The sequence below is a fragment of the Lacerta agilis genome, chromosome 10 (assembly GCF_009819535.1).
Source record: "Lacerta agilis isolate rLacAgi1 chromosome 10, rLacAgi1.pri, whole genome shotgun sequence".
NCBI lineage: Eukaryota > Metazoa > Chordata > Lepidosauria > Squamata > Lacertidae > Lacerta > Lacerta agilis.
This window is the reverse complement of record NC_046321.1, coordinates 17,444,558-17,461,475: the sequence shown is the minus strand read 5'-3', so window position 1 is coordinate 17,461,475 and position 16,918 is coordinate 17,444,558. Positions and strand designations below refer to the sequence as shown.

Genomic DNA, 16,918 nt, shown 5'->3' with positions numbered 1-16,918 from the left:
CTTTTCCTTGCACTGATGTTGGGGAGAGATAGCGGTTAATTTTGTAATATGAGGCATTGAGGCTTTCTAATTCCTTCCCTAAAGCCTAGGCATTTGGTGTGAAAGTAAAGCCACTCTGGACATACCCAGACACTCTTAAGCTCTGGGAGCTCAGTTTTGGTGTGGCACTTGCATCACTGAAACACATCTTGTCTAGGAGAAGACTTGGAGATGCAGAAGGCTCTAAGTTCTGACTCTGGCATCTTCCATTAATCAGACCTCTGGTGGCATGGTTTGGAAAGACCTTCACCCAAGACCCTGGAGATCAGGGATGGGGAGCCTCAGTCCTGGGTGACAAATGTGGCCCTCTAAACCTCTCTGTCTGGCCCTTGAAAGTCTTCCCAGGCTACATCCCTTACCAGCCCTTCTTTGCACCCTCTTCTTCCTGGGCAGTCTCAGTCTTGAAGGGAAACCCCTAATCAATTTTAACTGGAAACCCCACTGGAAACTACTCTTTTCTATGGCAATGTAGAAGTAATTTGTTTCTGCAACCTACGCATTGTTTTTTAAAAAAAGCCTCGGGTGATTAAATCTGATGGTATTAAGGTTTGACCAATTATCAAAATAGGCTTCTTTTGCACCAGTGTTTTCAAAGTACTGCCAAGCAGTTTTATAAGAACATCTCTGAGATGTTTATCTGGACCTGTATAATGAGGGTGTCGTCTCAGCTCAAACCTGTGAGTCTTTAAGAGCTTCTTCTGCCTGCAAGTCTAATTTAAAAAAAACAACAACACACACACACAACCAACCCTCTGCAGATGTCAGTGGAGCTGCTCTTTCCTACTCCATTGGGGATTAAAAATAAATTAACTGAATATCAGTAAGCATGTCCACTTGCGCATCACCAAAACAGAAATACAGCACTCCAAAGAGGGCAAAAGTGGGCACAGATTTGTGCAATATTTGCATAGTCTAATTTGTATGCAAAGATGCAAATGTAGAAATCATTTCTATAATTTAAATAGGAATACATTTCCTCTAGTGGGGGAAACGGTGACCTGTCTACTTGCTCAGTTTGTTGTCCAGGTTCTAGCTGTTGATGAGCTACATTAAGATTCTTGTCTGCTCTCCCTTTTGATGGTTTAAACCATCTTTAAACCAGATTTGGACTGCACAGCCCTTCAAGTAGAAACTATTTCAGACTGTCCTTTTATATCCCTTCAAATAGACAGCTGTCTCTGTAATGTAGGACACATGGCCGGTTGTTTTAATTCCCCAGTGCTGTTGCTGTTCAGATAGGTAGGTACAAAGCCACCCTAAAGAGCAAAAACCCAGGATGGATGGAAAACCTTAACATTCCCACGCAGCTTGCACCTCCCTGATAAGGCAAAAGCCAGACGCCTGGTTGACCAGGGTAGATAGAAATTCATCCGCCCACCACTACCTTGAAGAAGGAGTGTCTAATCTCCATGGCACATTAAGCATAATTAAGCAAGCTCCATTTCATCTGCTGCGAGACAAGACAGTGCCACTAATGAAAACCTGTCACAGCCTGTTACAGACCTTCCCCTCTAGACACATTTCACAACTGGGATGTGACCAAAAGTTACCTCTTTCTTTTTTTTGGAGCATAACAACACTTAGTGTCACCTGGGCATTCTCATGTGCTTGTGTGATGGGATGTGTGTGTGTGTGCAAGCAAGCAGTACTTTGACCTCATCCATTTCATTCGACACTTCATTGGTGTGCAATCCTTTTTCTTTTGCTGGCTGCTTGAGCCTTTCCCAGCCCGTTATGCCTTTGACTAGTATTATTGCATTTCTATCCCACTTTTTCTCTCTCCAAAGCTCAAGGTGGTGTACATGGTTCACCACTCCGCATAGAATCCCCACACAACAACCCTCTGAAGTAGGATTGGGCATTGACTGGCCCAAGGGACTGCATGCCAAGTGAAGATTTGAAACCTGGTCTCCCAAGTCCTTCTCCAACATGCTAACCTATGGGTAGGCAAACTAAGGCCCCGGGGCTGGATCTGGCCCAATCGCCTTTTAAATCCAGCCCGCAAACGGTCCGGGAATCAGTGTATTTTTACATGAGTAGAATGTGTCCTTTTATTTAAAATGCATCTCTGGGTTATTTGTGGGGCCTAGGAATTCATTCACCCCCCCCCCAATTTAGTTCGGCCCTCCCCCATGGTCTGAGGGACAGTAGACCGGCCCCCTGCTGAAAAAGTTTGCTGACCCCTGTGCCCCTATGTCACTAGCATCAGGCCCCTATGTCACTAGCATCAGGCCTTCACACATCTTGCCTATAGTGTTTTGACCACCTCACAAAGCAAAACAGGGGAAACAGGTTGGCACTTGAGGAATCCTAGAAGGCCCAGTTCCTGCAGCTCCAGTATTTGATCTCCTCTGCCAGCCAACTCAGCTTCTGCTTTGCCCTCAGGACAAAGGAAGTTGAAATACAGCAGAACGGAGTGATTCACGACTCTGCTGCCACTGCCCTGCAATTTCCTACGTGGGGATTGCACCTCCCCATTGACTTCCTAGTGACCTCCAGATTGGCACTTGATCATAAATTCCCATGCTGCCCTGCTGCCCTGCTATCTTGCAGTTGTGGAAATGCCACCTGCCAATCAGAGCCAACTTCTCCTCTCACTCCCATTATGTATCGAGAATGACTCCATCAAGCCCAGCAGAGGTCCAAAGTGGCACACAAATGAGATGGCAATCAGGGCCCTTGGAATAGTTGAAATTGTGCCTTTTCCATCTTAAGACGCAGGGGATTTGCATGTTTATGGAGTCCCAGATTATCTCTGAAAAGAGCTCTGATTTATATTGCTTTGCCTTTCACCTTTCAAGGCTCCTATTGCAGAGAATGAAATTTGATTATGATAAGCTTTAGAATATCTTTGGATTGTCTGTCTGTCCTCTTCCTTTCACAACTTCCCTCGGCTGCCACTGCTTTTACCTCTCCCGCTGTTTTGGATTTTTGTTTTGTTTTGTTTTGTTAAAGGAATTAAAAAGTTACCCAGAAAAGTGGGTGATGAGCATGGAAGAAACAGGAGAAATAAATGAAGCAAATTAAAATGAGAAACCATTACAGACAAATGTGTGTAAATGAATGGAGGCACATTTTCTATGTTTCATCCAAGGACATTCTTATTCAAGACTGAGTAATTTAATCTTTAAAATTCCACCAAGACCTCACAATCCCAAGAGTAAGGAAAGGGCTACCAATTTCACAGATAAAATCTTAGAGCTTTCATGAGGGTTCATCATGCATGTTAGAAGGGCAAAAAGGAAGTGGCGTTTTATTTTGCTGCTTTTCATTTTTAAACTCCACTAACACAGCACATGGGCACAAAGAGTGAGACTTTTTAAAAAAAAAAAAAAAAAAAAATCTCTTTGGGACAAATCCATATTCAAAGGTATCAGTATGACAAACTATAATTAAGACCAGAAGAACTGGAGAGGATTTAGAGAACGTTCATCAGCATAATTAAAAACGAGCATTTCGCTGTTACTAATTTCCTTTGTAATTAAAGCTTTTGCTTGTTTGAGCAGAAGAACATACATTGGTGAGCATGCAGTCTGCTAAGATCTGCTCCCACAAGATCTGCTGCTTTGTTCTGTGGGGCCTGGGAAGGAGAAGCGACTGTAACTAGATTGTGCCCTTTGTTCTGACCTGGGTTCAGTTCCAGGTGTATTCATCCCATCTCTGTACATCAGGGAACGAGAGAAGCAGGTAATTAAGTCTTGGGAATGGCTTAGAGTGGCTGGATGCAAAAGATGGCAATCCTTTCTGCACTTTTAATATTTATTTATTTATTTCACAAAGGTAAGACACTGCTTGATGGTAAAAAAAACCCTCAAAGCAGTTTACAACAAAGCAGTCTCTATGTACTGGCACACACCTCCATTTCTGTCCAAGCAAGCAAGAGGCGTAAACACATTCTAGCCATATAAAAGCACTCAAAGGTTGGTGAGGGAGTGAGGACTAGGGAGAGTCCTACCCCACCACAGTCCTGATTGGGGCCTCCTACAGCTGCTATTTGCAAATAAAACATACAAGATGAAACCAGAGGTTCGATGAAATGTGTAGTTTGCCACTTATTTCATGGCATCCAACCAGTTTGTGAGTATTATGTGACCCTGACCACTGGTCATGCTGGCTAGGAATAATGGGAGTTGTAGCCCAACCACATCTAGGGACCCAAGATTGAGAAAGGCTGGTGTAGACAGTCTTGGGTAGCAAGACTGAGACTTCCTTCTAGGACCCAGGAGAGCTGATATGAGCCAGAGTAGACTAAATTGCTGGATAATCCAATAGTGTGACTTGGTATAAAACAGAATATGAAAACTGTAGAAAACCCTTTTGGATAACACATGAATTTTGACGCCCATTTTAATATGAAAGGAAAGACAAGATTTAAAGGGCTGATTCCTTACTAGCTTTGCAGAAATGGAACAATTCCAAAGTTTGCGATTAAGTTAATAAATCTTTCTATGCTACCTGGGTTGGTATGTGTGCGTGACTCAGCATTTTAGAACTTTGATGTAATATTTTTCCTGCAGAAAGATTACGAAGTATTGGCAGGATAATTTGCACCTTGCAAAATGTCCTGCATCTAGATTTTTCTTGATATGTGAATCACTCCAAAAGCAGATGTTGTAATTGAATTTTGTTAGGGGTTGCCAGTTGACCAGAATACACAACCTGCTGTTCTCTCACTCCTTTCACAACAGCTTAATACAAAGAAATCAACTGGCAGCACTTCCTCCAGATTGTTTGATTCACAACCTTAAAAAACAGCCAGCAGCTCAGTTTTACATTTAAGCCCATTGAGGGTCTGAAAGCAGAACATACTGCTATAGCCATGCCATTATTGAACAGACTGATGCGTGGATGGGAGAGCACTTGTAGCTCCACCTAAATTGCCCTGTGCTTTTCAGTGAAGGATGGGATTTGAGTGGGTAGGTGGGTGCAAAAATAGGCCAAGGCTCCCTCACCTTTAATAGTTGTGTAGGTAAGTTGTGTAGTTTGTCATTTGCATGCAGCACCTGCTGGAATTCTTTCTCTTGCACAACTGTTAAAAATGCAGGAGCCCCCTGGCCATTTTCTAAATCTGGCCACCCTAGATGCAGAAGAAGCATAATACCCAGGTTGGGGACACGTTGTAGACTTACAGAATCTGTAGTTATGTGGGGGCATGCCAGTGCAAGTGGATAAATAGGTACTGCTGTGGCGGGAAGTTAGACGGCATTTCCGTGCGCTCTGGTTTCCGTCACGGTGTTCTGTTGCACCAGAAGTGGTTTAGTCATGCTGGCCACATGACCTGGAGAGCTGTCTGTGGACAAATGCCAGCTCCCTCGGCCTGAAAGTGAGATGAGCACCACAACCCCATAGTCGCCTTTGACTGGACTTAACCATCCAGGGGTCCTTTACTTTTACCTTTACTGTCCAATACCATGGTGTCTCCCATGCTACTTAACATCCATATGAAACTGCTAGGTGCTGTCATCAGGAGACGGAAGCGAAGTACCCCCAACATGCAAACAACACTCATCTATATTTCTCTGTTCCATGGGAAACAGGAGAGATGGCTGAAGTGCTAGACAGGTGTTTCGGCTGGATGTGGCCAACAAATCGAAACTCAGTCCTGAAAAGATAGAGGTGGTATGTGTTCCCGGTTCCTGAGCCCAGGAGGTGAGAAGATGGCTTGTTCTGAATTGGGGTTGCACTTCCCTTGAAGGAGCAAGTTCGTAGCTTGGATGTACTCTTGGATCCAGCATTGTCCCTTGAGGCCCAGCAGGTGGTCTCAATGGCTATCTGTTTCTAGCTATGGCTGCTTCATGAGCTATAACCCCCTTTGGATGGTACTGTCCAGACTGGATTATTACAATTTGTTCTACTTGGGGCTGCCCTTGAAGATGACTCAGAAACTTCGACTGGTCCAAAATGTGGTGGCCAGATAAGAACTCATACTGTATAACCCCTGTTCTAAAACAGCTGCTTTGCTTGCCAGTTCATTTCCAGTCCCAAATCAAGATGCTTATTGAAGTGTTTAAAATCCTTAGGCTTCATATAGCTTAGAGACTGCTGTCTTCCCTGCAGACCACCTCAGGTGTTAAGATCTGCAGAGGGGGGCTCTTTGGTAGCTGCACCACCCTCAGTAGTTTGGTGTGTGTGCCCCCCCCCCAGGAGACGACATTGTTTGTGGTGGCTCCTGTGTTGTGTAACTCCCTCTCCACATATTTGCATCTGGCACCTTCATTATACAGCTTGTAGTGAATATTGAAGCTGTACCTCTTTATCCAGGCTTTTGACACCTAAGATGTGTGTTTTTAGGACCCACCCTATTCCTCTGACTGTAATATATTCCGACTGTTGTTAATGCTGAATTTCAAGTTGTTGCAACCCACCCAGGGACCTGCTGGTGAATGGCGGGTAATAAATTTAACAGCAACAATAAAATGAAATATTAATAGCCATACATGTGCAAATTTATATTTTCATCAATTTACATGACGGTGCCCTACATTCATAAGTTTTGCCTGTGAGAGAAACCTACAGCAGTCCAACCCCCGCCCGCCTGCAATCTCACTCTCTTTATCGTGAGTGCTCTCACAGCAGCTTTGCGAAATAGGTCACACTATTTCATTTTCATTTGATGGATTGGGGTCTGAGACTAAGACTTGCCCAGGGCCTCACAATGAACCTGCACAGGCTTGTGTTTACAGCAGGGCTGGGGAAACGGTGGCCCTCTCCATCTGCTGCTGGACTCCTACTTCCCATCCTCCCTGACCGATGGGAGCTGGCGGTCCCAACCACATCTGGCAGGCAACACAGGTGCATCTCCAGCCCCAATTTACAACCTGCTTGCAAACAACTGCATATATTTGGGAAGGCAGCTGCAAAGCTTCCCAGTGTGGTGTAGTGGTTAAGAGCGGTAGACTCGTAATCTGGTGAACCGGGTTCGCGTCTCTGCTCCTCCACATGCAGCTGCTGGGTGACCTTGGGCTAGTCACACTTCAAATTACTGATGCATGTTAGCTGAGCAACACAGCAGTCTTGTTACCCACTAGACCAAGGCACTCCACCCTCCCAGAACAAGAGTACTTTGACACAGAACCCATGGGGCACACAAAGCCTTATCACACAGTGGGGGGTGGGGGGTGAGGCCAAAATTTGGCACCCCCTCCAACCCCTGCACTGCCTTCCCAAAGGTGGGTAAATGAGGCACCTTTTCCTTAACACCACTTGCTTCCCATAGTGGAGGCATCCCGAGGAGGGCTCCTAGTGGCGACCTCAGTGTGCAGGCAGGCTTGTGTGGGATACGGTACACTGCTCCCAAGCCATTCAGGGCTTTAAAGGAAGCATTGACACTTTAAATTGTGCTGGAAAGTGACAGGGAGCCAGTGTGGTATAAGCACCAGAGAGAGCTGCCCGTGCACTGGAGAGAGATGATCCAAGTCAGCAGCCTAGCAGTTGTGTTTTGAACAGTCTCCAAAGGCAGCCTCACATACAGCATATCACAGTAGTCTAATATGAAGGCTGGGAGAGCATAGATGCTGGTGACTAGGCTGTCTCTGCCAAGAGGAGCAGGTCACAGTTGGCACTTGCCTCAACTGGTTGGAGTGGCTTGAGCCTCTAGTGGCAAACCTGGATTTCAGAGCAGTCCTGACTGTGAACCTCGGTCTGTGGTGTAGATGCTCTGGGACTCATCCCAAGCCTATTTGGGCATCCTCATTATTCATCAGGACACAGTATCTCCGCACAGCTGTTCTGCTGGGACTGCTCCCAAGAAAGCGATTTAGTGTTAATGATAGTGAATGGGAAATAGCTGTTGCTTAACCAAGAAGGCGTTCACATGAGTTGTACTTGTGCCAGGTGGCTTAATGGTGATTAAAGCAGGTGCTGAAATAGGTGCTGGGTTCCAAACTTTGATCTCTTCATATGCAACATGCCAAGAGAAAAGGCTTTTCTGAGTGATGCTTCAATCCAGCGAATTGTTCTCTTGGTTACGGGGAGAGTTTCCATCAACTTCCATTCAAAGCGGAACATGAAGGATCCACGCAAAACAGGAATTCTGGAGAAAGTAAAATGAATTTCTGTGGGATTCTGAATTCTTTTTGCCTGTGTGCTTCTCGCTCCCAAGGAATTGCTTCTGATCTGGGCCACTGACATTGCACTGCCTTCCATTACTGCCTCCTGCTCCCTAGGGCTGTCACATCTTCCTTTCTGCCGCCACCACCACCTCCTTCTTTTCCTCCTTTACTGCCTCTGCTCTCCTTTGGCTTCCTCCCTGCACTGCTCACTTGCTCCGCATTCTTCCTCTCTCCCACCCTCCTGGCTGTGGCAGCGGAGTGGGTGCTTGCCACTTTCAGTCTGCGGAACAGCTCCTTCCTCGAAGCGAGGCATTGTGGGCAAGGGGGTCCAGAGAGCGCCTGCGCTACTGCTGCTTTGCAGCACTTTAAAAAATCCAAGCAAAGGAATCCAACTTGTATTTTAAAGTGCCCAAGACTATTTTGGCAGCTCAGGCACTCTCTGGGTGACACCTGCCACTCTGAGGAAGGACCCCTTCCTGAGAGCATCTGAACCACTGCTGCAAGGGGCCAGGCAAGCAGAAGGGAGGAGAGGCAGCAGCAACAGTCTTGACTGGACAGTCCTCCAGCTGGTGGATTTGCAGCAGTGGCTGGGTGGCTGACTGGCCCTGCTGGTGGCGAATGAGGAGTGCACAGTTTGCCACCCTTCCCACCTGCTGCCTGACCCACGTAGTTCATGATGGGCTGGCCCTGCTACTGATGCTTGCCTGCATAGCTCAGAGGCTAGGCAGACATGCTTTGCATGTGGAATGTTGTCAATTCAATTTCTGGCATCTCCAGTTAAAAGGACGAGATAGCAGATACTGTGAAAGATCTTTGCTTGAGAACCTGAAAAGACATTGCCAGCCAAAGCAGGAAGTTCTAGCCCAGTGTTTTTCAACCTTTTTTGGGCAAAGGCACACTTGTTTCATGAAAAAAATCACGAGGCACACCACCATTAGAAAATGTTAAAAAATTTAACTCTGTGCCTATATTGACTATATATAAAGTAATTCTCTTGAATTTTTCAATTTTTCCCACGGCACACCAGGCAACATCTCGCGGCACACTAGTGTGCCGCGGAACAGTGGTTGAAAAACACTGTTCTAGCCAACACAGACAAATAGCTGGACCTGGTATAAATCAAGCTTCTTATATGCCTGTAACTTATAAAAAGTGACAAGTTTGAGATTCCTGTTGTTGAGATTCAGATAACCCCATTTAGAATACAGTAGAGTGCTTCTTTTTTAAAATAAAAGCCCCCACACTGTTTATAATACACTACAGCTAATTACTTTTAATCAAATTTACATCCAGTTTTCCTTTCCAAGAAAAGTTTCCTGTTATTGCCTGCTGTCTTTTACACCAACACAGCTTGTTATTTTTGACACAATTGTGCTTTTCTTAGCCGCTTAACTGCTAATAGAAATAGCCCCACTCACTTTCTGGGTTTCCCCCCCGCCACCTCTGGAACACCCTGACCAGTTATGGGTGTCAGTTCATTGATCAACTGTAAGATGTTTAGAGGAAGGTGAGGCGTCTGGGAACCAAGTCCCTTGAGGAATAGTTAGTAGACCTGGGTAAGCTTAGCTTAGAGAAGAGGAGATTGCAGGGTGATATCACAGCAATCTTCAGGTATCTAAATGGCTGCCATCTATCAGAGATGTTGCTCTTGTATCTTGCATGATAGAGAATGATGGCTGGTGCCCTTTAGGACTGGTAGGGAGGTAGGCAAGGAGACCAACAGCAGGTGGAACCAGGAGAAAGACAGAGCCTACATGTGAAAAGGATCTAGGAGTCTTGGTAGACCATAAACTTGACATGAGTCAACAGTGTGATGCAGCAGCTAAAAAAGCCAATGCAATTCTGGGCTGCATCAATAGGAGTATAGCATCTAGATCAAGGGAAGTAATAGTGCCACTGTATTCCACTCTGGTCAGACCTCACCTGGAATACTGTGTCCATTTCTAGGCACCACAGTTCAAGAAAGATACTGACAAGCTGGAACGTGTCCAGAGGAGGGCAACCAAAATGGTCAAAGGCCTTGAAACGATGCCTTATGAGGAACGGCTTAGGGAGCTGGGTATGCTTAGCCTGGAGAAGAGAAGGTTAAGGGGTGATATGAAAACCATGTTCAAATATATAAAAGGATGTCATATAGAGGAGGGAGAAAGGTTGTTTTTCTTTGCTCCAGAGAAGCGGACACGGAGCAATGGATTCAAACTACAAGAAAGAAGATTCCACCTAAACATTAGGAAGAACTTCCTGACAGTAAGAGCTGTTCGACAGTGGAATTTGCTGCCAAGGAGTGTGGTGGAGTCTCCTTCTTTGGAGGTCTTTAAGCAGAGGCTTGACAGCCATCTGTCAGGAATGCTTTGATGGTGTTTCCTGCTTGGCAGGGAGTTGGACTGGATGGCCCTTGTGGTTTCTTCCAACTCTATGATTCTATGATTCTACTAATTGCAGTCTTGTCCCATTTCCCTTCTTCCTGAGTCTCTCCCGCGACCAAGGAGGAGAAAGCTGGCAGGCAGTACCACTCCCTGGACTAGATGCAAGTCAGAAGGCAAGGGGTTGGCTTTGAACAGAGTGAGGTTGGTTGGGCAGTCCTCCATTTGGCCTAATGGACCAACTTCCACTGACTGCAGATCTGTATTGAGCTGGGAGTTAAACTAGTTGACCTTCAAGGTTGTTAACAAGTCTCTGATTCTGCTTTCCAGTATTTGGGGTAAATCACCCTTGGCTGCCACAGTAATAGAAGCGATGTTTTCTTTTATAAGTTGTCAAACAAAGCAGGGGCAAAGCTGGATCTTATAACCTATTATTTCATTCATTGATTTTGCAATAGGTTTCCAGTATTGTTTTGCTTCAGGGGCGGAATCCAACATAAATGAATGAGTGTTCCAGCACACAAATGACATTTCCAACACAAGATGGAGAGCTTCCATATGGAAGGAAAATGGTGCATTTCATGTGTGAACATGTACACATCTATGTCATTGCAATATGTGTGTGGTGGTGTGTGAGTGTGTATGTCATAATAACGTATGATGTAGTTTGCATGTCTTGTTTATCAGAAAGTCTTGTCCCTGTGCAGGGTGGATTTGATTTAAATTGAATTAAATCACAATTTAAATCACTAGTCAGTAAACTTGATTTAAATCTTTTTTTTTTTTACAGAAAGACTCATTTTGCTGGTATAATCTTAATATTTACAACCAGATGAAGGTTTCATTTTTGGAATAATAAATTTTCAGAGTAGTTTTTACAGCTATATCAAAAATTACTGATTTGGTTATACTATTAGAAATACATTGACAGATAATTATGAAATTATTGTGAGGTTTAATAAGTTTACTGTTTATATTTTGACAACTTTTCTGCTGTACTTTATTGGAAGGAGAAAATTAATCATTTCCTTAATAACAATTTAAACAATTTATTTAACTAAAACAATAACATTACAGCATATGTATCCATGTTTGTTAACTGATGTGGTTAAACAATTTAAAAAAAACAAAACACCTTAGACTGAGTTTCAGCACACATGAAAAACTTAAAACAAATCCTTATTTCCTGATGAATAGTCTTTGGACTATAATGTAACTTAAATAGAAAACTATCTTTAGAAAGATTTTTCCTCCAAAAGCTTTTATTTTAAAAATCTGATTTAAATAAAAAAAATCTGATTTAAATCAAAGAATTCCGATTTAATTTTTTTTAAAAAAATCCATTTTCAAAAATTTATTTTTAAAAATCTTTGATTTTTATCCAACCTGTCCCTGTGCAATGGCCCCTTTCATCCAGGCTGGGGCCAAGGAGGACATGCTGTGAATGCAAAATGTGCCGTCTCCTGCCTGAAGCCCTGGAAAGCTGCTACCAGTGCTGCCACACTGCGATGATGATGTTGATGATGATGATAAAATAATCACCCCATTAAAGCCACATTGCACCCCCTTAAAATTGAGCACAAGCAGTTTGAACATTAGCAGGCAGTTAATAAAACCAGACTGATATAAAAAACACATAGACACTACTGAGCTAGATGGAAGGCAGCTTCATACAGTCAATTTGTTCTGTGAATCAAAGACAAGTATTAAAAATTATTCAGAAAACTGTAATGCATGTAGCATTTTAGGGTAAGAAGGGGTGCTGATGGATTGAACTCTGGAGCCTAATTGCTCCCTTGAGGTTCTGCTCCACCCTCCTCCCAGCAAATGGGGGGAAAACATGCAGAAGGGGGAAATTATAATCTTGCCTCCCCTCTTCCCACCTGCTAAATCTGTGCTCCCATTTCTCAGACTTTTTATAGTTCCATCTTTAGCCATCTGCCTGTGCAAATCTGCAGGGCAGTTTTGTGTCAGGAATTATACAGAGCCTTCTTGTGCGGCTCTTTGGGGGTTTAATATTTATATCATTTTTTAATCATTTCCAAAGCCAAGAAAAGGAAGATTATATAAATTGCCTTCCTACTCTTCATCTTTGTGCTGCTGAGGATCTCTTCGTGGTTAACTGCGGTTCTCTTGGTTAGCTTTCGTTGTTACATGGGAAACCCAGCACATTCAGTCTTGCAGGATACGTATATCTACACCCTTGCCATCGTGCCTCAGAGGAAGGTCTACCAAGATCACATGCCCCGCCCCCCCGCCCCCCCCCCCCCCCCAGAATGGTTGCAAACCCTTGGAGATCACCAGCCTTGAGTCAATGGAATGACCTGGCTCCCAGAGTCATAAATGCAAGAATCCAAGATTCTGTGATTCTTCAGCCATCTCTGCAGGTGCTTAAAGCAATCTGACTCTGTTAGCAACATAATGATTATGTTGGCTTCTGTTGAAGGAAAGGACACAGTCACCCTCCACTTGTGTGCTTTTAATCCTCTTTCCAAGTGTTCACTTTCTTTCCCATTATTTCATCTGCCTTTGTGGCATCGGTCCCAGGGAAAGTGCAGAACCACAGGGGATTGACAAAGCAGTTGAGAACCCTACACATGGAGACTTCTGGCTACCCCTCGCAGTGCGGGCTGAGTGGTTGGGGGATTACATAATGCTGGTGTCCAAAAGTAAGCAGCAGATTAATGGGAACGCGCTGCAAAATCTGAGCATCGTTGTGGCATGAGTCACTCCGAGGAGGTCAGGGGAGGCTGTGCTGCTTTCTTTCCGAGCACATGGGGCCAGCTTGTTGGCAGGTACAGACCATTCAGGTGACTGAGCTCTTAAAATTGAGCCATAATAATATGGGGAGAGGTGGTTAACACAGGGGAGTGGTGGAAAATGGCAAAACCTGCTCTCCCTTGCAGTTGTGGGTCCCAATACAGCCTGGGGCGAGCATGGTGGGAGCGAGTGAGTCAATGGCAGTTGCTGAAGGAAAATTACAGTTTAGAGATGAGCCAGCCAAGCAGAACTTGCAAAATTGCTTACAAGGGGCTGCTTTTATATCTCCAATAAACAAGAGGGATTAACAGTTAGATCCAGCCCAGCATGCAGAGATTCATCTTCTGTTGTGCAGACTGCTGGAGCAGCTAAAGGCACCCCAAGGTACAGGACTGCACAACCTGATGGATGCACCTCTGGGTTGTTTTTTTATAGTTTAGCAGAGGGGCAAAAGCATGGGATTGTGCAGAGCCAGACAGGATACAACACCGTCTGCCAACCTGATGTCCTCCAAATGTTTTGGACTACAGTTCCCATCTGCCCCAGCCTGCATAAATATGGGAGTTGTCATCCAAAACACAGTCTGCATAAATATGGGAGTTGTCATCCAAAACATCTGGAGAATACCAGGTTGGTGAGGGCTGGACTGTGCCTGGGATTTGTGCCGAAGCTTCTTCTATGACATTGTATGACACGGCCATATCTTTTCTAGGATTGCTCTTTGGACTACGCAGGGTCATAAGATGAATAACTTTTATCAAAATTAGCACTGCTAACAATATGTGAGCTTTTGAGCTGCACAAAATTCATCCTTATGCTGGGGATGTTACAAAACAAAAACAAAAAAAACAAAACAAAAAAAACACCTAAAATGGGGGTGGGAAAATTGTGTGACAGTAAAAAGTTAAGACTAGCCTGCAGCTTATTTCAGACTTCATATTGAAACGGAAGAAACATCCACACCCTTGTTTAGATTAACCTTGTGTCCTGTGCAAAAACACAGTCTTGATCAGGGCATGCTGCTAAGCCCCACCATGCCTGGCATCTCACCTTCACCCTGTTTACAGCACTCTGTGAAGGCGGGCGAAGGGCCAAAGCAAGGAGCCTCCTGTCCGTGTGTGATTTAGAACCCTGCATAGTTATGCAAGGCAGCTGCCATGTCTACTTCCATAGCTTGTGGTAGAGAGCATGGAACTAGAGATGTCCAGAGAATTTGAACAGGGCATAACTGAGCACTCCTGCTTGAATTATTGTAAGTGGAATCAAGGCACTATTTGCTTGCAGACTCTACAAGAACCATCTAATTTCACCCATCCTCTGGCTCTTGCCCCCAAAATCTAGCTTCTGGCAAAGGTAAGGTAGTGGGGGAAGTAGACACTCCTAGTCCTCAGTAGAACACCTTTTACCTGCTGGGACTAGGACTACAGATCCCATAATCCTTGGCAGGAAACTGCACATCCCTTCCCCAGTGCCTTCTCCCAGCTTCCACACCATCTGAGGTGCAGCATGTGACCACTTGAGAAAGGGTCTTCTCAGTGGTGGCACCTTGGCTTAGGACTGTTCTCCCCAGGGGGACTTGCCTCTGATGCCTTTCTGAATCCAGGCAAAGTCCTTTTTTATTTTACCAAACTTTGAATGTTTTTAACCTTGTTCTCTTTTATTTGGGTGCTGCTGTTATAGACTGGCTCTTTTTAGCTTATAAGTGACTTTATGGTGTTTTTAGTATTTTATTTTAAGCCATTCTTACAAAGTACTGGTATTTGAAAGGTGGGGGCATAAGTCTGCATAATATATAAGGTGAACGGGATCTTGAACTGTAATAATATTTGCTGTTGGAAATTTAATCTTGTTATTGCAGGAGCATTTTTGTTGCACATTTGTTTTTTGAGAGCCCCAAATTATTGTGGCCTATTGGTTAGAAGTATTAATAAAATTGTGGAGGAGATGACAGGATGTGGCATTCCAGTAGATTGTTTCATGGGCTCAGCTGCATTGGTCATTTGATGATTCTGACTGCGAGGTTTTGTGAGATTCATTAACATGGCAATTGCTAGCAAATGGAAGGATAAAGTGCTCCCATCTTTAATGAACTGGTGCTTCAGAATGTGGTTTCCATAACAAAGTTTACCAATATTGTTTGGCAGAGAGAAGGAAGACAGCAGAATTGATTATGTAAAAATAATGGTTTTGTTTTGGAATAACAAATATGGGAGCAATGTAAATCCATAGAGTTCACTTTCTTTTTTATAATCATTTTTAGAGTGATATTAAAAATAACATACACATACCTTTGTGTGTGTACCAGCCTTCGCCAACTGCTGTTGTCCAGGCATTCTTGGATAGCTCCCATCTTCCATGATCGTTGGCTATGCTGGCTGGGGCTAATGGGAGTTGTAGTCCAAAATGTTTGGAGGTTAATAAGTTGGGGGAGACAGGCATATTTCATGGACAGCAGACTTGTCTATCTTCTGCCCAGTATGAGGAAGGAACTGGAATAATTTGTTTAATGTATTGCTTCCAACTACATGGATTTTATGTGTGAGTTTTGAACAAGATGCTCAGCAAGACACATAGTACAGTCCTGCCTATGACTTTTCCAATTTAGATATTTACATTTGGGGGGTGGGTTGTGTGTTTTGCCATGCATCTCCCCCAACTTCTCCTATAATATGAAGGTAGAATATCAATGAGCCTTCTGGCTAAGCATTCTCCTTGATTTTCTGGAAAGATCTTACAAAGAGGAGAATCCAAGCACGAAATGCCACACACACAGATCCCGTGCATATCTGAGATGGTGCGGTCCTGTGACGACTGTTCCGTGTGCTCTGCAGACTGTCTGGACTGAGTTTCAGGGTTAGGCTGCTGATCACTTGACATGGTGCAGGAGTTTCATTTTTTAATAATCCAAGTTTTCCTTTATCTCTTAAAGGACCAACACCAGCAGTGGGAATCAGTGGCCAGGAGTGGATGTGGACCAGAGGATATGACCTCCTTAGCTTGCCAGTGAGTGAGCCAAACTCTTACCAGCCCCTGTTTGTCTTCTGTTACAGGAATGAGACTGTTTTACACCAGTTCTGCTGCCCCGCAGCTGATGCCGAGCAGAAGTCTTCATCTGCAGACTCTTCTCCAAGGTGGGAAACTTTGTCGATTCATACCCTGCTTGCTCCTGTGTTCCTCCTCCAGCCTTACTTTCCCTGCTTTCACCTGCACACAAAACATGCAGGCTTCATTTCATTCCCACCCAAACCGCTGGGATTAGCTGCACCAAGAAGTGGCTGGCAGGGGGACCTCTCTTTTTTTTTTTTGCACAAGCATGAAATTGGATAAGCTTTCCCTTCCCAGCCCCAGTTGTGTGGTTCTCTTACGTTGGAGGAGCCTTCCCCAACCTGGTGCCCTCCAGATGTTTTGGACTACAACGCCGATCATCCCTAAGCATTGGCCATGGTGGCTGGGGCTGATGAGAGTCATTGAGAGTTTCTGCAGGTTGGGGGAGGCTCAAGGCAGAAGGGACAGAATAGAAGGAATGACAATAGAGAGAAGGGGGGGCGTTATTCAGTGTTGAGGCAAAATGCTCCAAAACGCCCCCACTTCCTCAACAAATATGTGAAGTATGCACCCTATTTAACATTGGTGGTGTTCATACTCCTTGCTGCTGCCCTGTGCCATTTCCTTAATATTTCTTACACATGCGAAGTCAAACCAGAG

The 16,918-nt window shown here is 44.4% G+C and overlaps 1 protein-coding gene across 4 annotated transcripts in view; it reads left to right on the top strand.

The window, feature by feature from the left end:
* LOC117053874 (IQ motif and SEC7 domain-containing protein 3-like) overlaps window positions 1–16,918 on the top strand; it is a 140,800-nt gene that overhangs the window by 42,282 nt on the left and 81,600 nt on the right. For all 4 annotated transcript variants that reach the window (XM_033162181.1, XM_033162180.1, XM_033162182.1 and 1 more), the window contains exon 2: window positions 16,264–16,344. The gene's annotated coding sequence lies outside the window, so the exon portion shown is untranslated. The remainder of the gene's footprint in view (window positions 1–16,263; window positions 16,345–16,918) is intronic.